At 41.9% G+C, this 4,052-nt stretch overlaps 1 protein-coding gene across 1 annotated transcript in view; it reads left to right on the top strand.

Moving 5' to 3' along the window:
- The window catches only part of LOC118326703 (protocadherin beta-1-like), a 12,787-nt gene that overhangs the window by 1,511 nt on the left and 7,224 nt on the right, over positions 1-4,052 (top strand). The gene's annotated exons all lie outside the window — the stretch shown is intronic.

Genomic DNA, 4,052 nt, shown 5'->3' on the forward strand with positions numbered 1-4,052 from the left:
AAGTGTGTTCATGTGTGTGTGTGTTTCCCCTCAGAGCTATAATGAGGTCTTGTGGGACTGCAGGCCTTCTGTCTGTCTCTCTGACCAACATCGCACACACTGTCAGTATCCTGACCCTTACTGCACGCACAAACCCACACACACACACACACCCTAGCTGTAATGCACTCTACAACTTCAGTGTCCAAAGAGGAGGGCACCATTAGAGGAGAATGGAGAGAAGAGTCAAATTTAGGTTAGTGAGCCTCATGAAATGCTCAATCGTTCACTGTTACTGTTAATACAGAAGCAAACGACGGGACGCAGTGAAGGAGAGCGAGACAGGAGAGCAGGATGAGGGAGAGAGGAGAGAGAGAGGAGAGAGGAGTGAGAAGGAGAGAGGTAGAGAGAGAGAGAGAGAGCACCACCTACCACTTTGCCTCTGGATGATGTCTGGATGTGTTCTAACATCCTCGGCTTTATGTACAGCCTCAAACGCTGGGGGAAATGGCATCAATTTGAGATAAAACTTTTTTAGTAAAACAGGGCGAATACACAAATGATTCTCTTTCGTTAACATTGAGAGACACTGGACACAAAGTATCCAGTATCCAGAAAGATGCAGTGGTATACAAGTTTATGGATCTGTATGCAGAGATGTATATCATATCATATCATATCATATCATATTATATTACATCATGTGTCCCTGTAAGTAAAAACGGTCGATCAAATTCCCAAAGCTGGCATCGCATTGTTGGTCAGATGTAGTTTTCTTTCTTTATTATCCTAATAAATTATCAAATATTTGCCTGTTTTTAGAGGAAGTTCTTGTCCAGCAGCTTTCATTCAAACACTATTTACCATTTGGATGAGTGACTGAAGTTGGTTTGTTAGAACTAATTTCTGTTTTGGAAACTCTGATGAGCTCTAGTAAATCACATTTACAGTCTCTTTATTACACAACCAATTAATTCTGCTCCCAGTCTATAGTGTTGATTGCAACAGAAGGTGTTCTTCCCCAGAGAAAATCCAGTAACTCTGTTTACTACACCAAACTGAAAAGAAAGAGATAAAAGATCTGTGAATAATTGATGATGTTGCCTGGTACTCTCCACCCCCCGAATTACAACCCAGAGTCAGACCTATAATTACAGTCTGCACCATCCATTAATGACCTAACCCTGGATATTCCATATGTCCACACTGATCTCAGCCACTCGGTGACTTTTAAGTGGAATGAACTGCAAAGAGCTGTTAGAAAGGACCAGTGTGCAGGATTAGTCTTCTCAAGGTGAAACTACGGTGTGGGCGAAACATGCAGAAAACACAAAAGGCCTTATCTAGTTTGTCCATTCTGGGCTATTGTAGAAACATAGCGGTTTCACACGGCGGACTCCGCAGAAGAGGACCAGCTCAATGTTACAGAGTGGACCTTTAAGTCTGGAAGTGTTCTCAGGTCTCAATGAGACAAAGAGATTGAATAAATGGCCGTTTTATCACCATTCGGGCACACAGTTTCTGTTGGGTAATTTCAGAGGGAGTGAATATCTTCTGCAAACTGGCTCACTTCACAGGAACTCTGCACATGAGAATATATTTCAGAGAATATTTTACGGCTTGTTTTTCTGCTGTTTTGTACAATCCTGTTGCCATTCTTGAGTGACAGTCCCAGCGGTGGAAGGAAACCTGTCTGTTTACCCCTGAAAACTTTACTGAGCTGAAGATCATCATCAAACCAGGGAAAATAAATAAATAAATGCATTTTGTAGGCAGAAGCAGGAATGGATTGTCTAAGTTTTACAATGTCACAAGGTTATTGAATTTTACACAAGGACGATATTCTGAAATATGAAAAATCTAAGGTTATGATCTGTGCTTAATAAATGGCCATAAATGAACTATTAGACCAAACAGAGCACGTATCAAAGGAACTAAATCATTATTTCATATTCAAGGTTGGCACTAAACACAAGAATACCTGCAAAGCAAAAAGTCGAGCATTTTTACTGCCTCTTGGTCCTTCTCAGCAAACAATAACAACTATATTTACATGGCACTTTCAACGTTAATGAAGCAGAAAAAGGACCAATCTCAGTAATCAACTTAAATAAAAGGAAGATTTGTGCTGCTGACACCAATAACACCCACAAGAGCTGACTCAGAAAACATATCGGGCTCCCAGCAAACAAATGAACGACAGCGCTGCTGCGTAATGAGAGAAATAATAAGGTGTCAGTTAAATACGTGCCCGCACTAAATGAGTTTTCAGCTGTGTCTGATAAGATTAATATACATGAGTAGTTTGCTGATCATTTACAAAGGCAGGCTGATGAAGCCTCGCGGCAGACTTAACAGATTTCTTTGTTATTAAATACGTATCAAAGTAAAAGCCTTGAAATATTGAAGCACGTTGTTAAAGAGCTCTTAGTAATAAGTGATGCCACTCGTATACTTTCAAACAAGGATACCAAGTCAGAGCCAGAGCTTCTATAACTGTCTGCTTTATCCACCATATCAGTGGGGGCTAAAGGGCACTGACAGAGGGCAAAGACATCAAGAGCATTTTAGCATTCCCCTAAATTGGTTTTTACAAGTCAATCACTTTATAAATGCAGATGATTATATTCCACCAAACCACAGAGAGAACACAGACTTTTACAAAAGGTGGAATTCATTCACAGAAGAAGTGATATCAGAAAGATATTTACAGACAAAGTCAAACATATTTCAGGTTTTGGGAATTGCAGTTTTTGTGACTTCCATGAAGGCTTGGTCTCAATGTACCATTTTTCATTGAACAAAGGATTCATATGGTATACGCTCTATCACATGAAGCCACACAATTCCTTGACACTAAACTTGAATTGTGGCTTGTAGGTAACGTTATATATTTTGTCTTGCCACTGCAGCCTCAGCTAGCATACCTTCCTGTCTCACCATCACCATCGACCTCTGCTACTTGTTCTGTCTCCTCACTCCAATGCCGAGAGCTCATTTTAATCATAAACAAGCTGAGTCAGCTTGTAAAGCTTTGTTTGCCTTTCCAGCTCCCATTTGCTCTCCCTATTCTCCATCTTCTCTTTCTTTATGTCTTACTCGCATCTTCTTACTGCAGTGTGTCAATCAGGGCAGGGCTGAATGGGATCGGAGTCAAAGGTCAAATACAATAGTATTATCGATCAGGTGACCACTCGTAGGGCTTCTGTGAGCTACATCATATCGGCTGGTTTATAAAATGATTGTTTACCGACCCTTACGACCCGACAACCAGCCAATTTATCTTTACCGATTAGCCATTCCGGATCTGGAGACAACTAACAGGCTTCTGACAGCCAACCTGTCTGCTTCCCAAACTATGACTCACCATCGCAGCAGGTTTTGTAATTATGATTCAGTCCTTTTCAAACTTTTTTTATTAAGTGTTTGTTATTTTCTGAAGCCTGAGTCGCGCCCCAGCTTTTCTGGTCCTGACTGACGTGCCTGTCAACATTCAAATGCATCACTTTCTCTTGGGCGTCAAAAAGTTTGCTGGATAGTTCCTGTAGTTTTGGACGTCTAGTGTGTCAAAACTGAGTTTGACATGAAACTATCCAATTAAAGCTCTGCTAGCATAAAACGCTGAACAGATTCAGCTTCCAGCGGTACATGGTACGAGCTCGCAGTAAGGTCTGACACCACAGGAAGCAGCAGGGAAGAGCAGTGTGTGTTCAGTGCAGTGGTCTAACCAATGCACATCACCACACGCAAACCGAGACACCAGAAGCTGCCGGTCCAAGTAGGCGAGGTCGACCGGTGAGCAAGACGTGTAGAGTCCAGCCCCGCCAGCAACCCATCAGCCAATTTTTTCTTTCTGATTTGTTGCTGCTTTTCTCCCATTGGCTGGTGGACAGCGGCGTTTCTCCGCTGTTCCACTGCAGAGTTTGCTAGTTACTGATATCGACCAGCAGAAACATTAAAAACCAATCAGCTACAGAGAGGAGAGGGCTGGAGGTGGAGGCAGCAAATTACAGATGCAATGCTAAAATACATGAGGCACTTAAATGGGATCAGATTCAACACACACACACACA

Source organism: Morone saxatilis, unplaced genomic scaffold (assembly GCF_004916995.1).
Source record: "Morone saxatilis isolate NCDOM2014 unplaced genomic scaffold, NCSU_SB_2.0 Contig17, whole genome shotgun sequence".
NCBI classification, from domain to species: Eukaryota; Metazoa; Chordata; class Actinopteri; family Moronidae; genus Morone; species Morone saxatilis.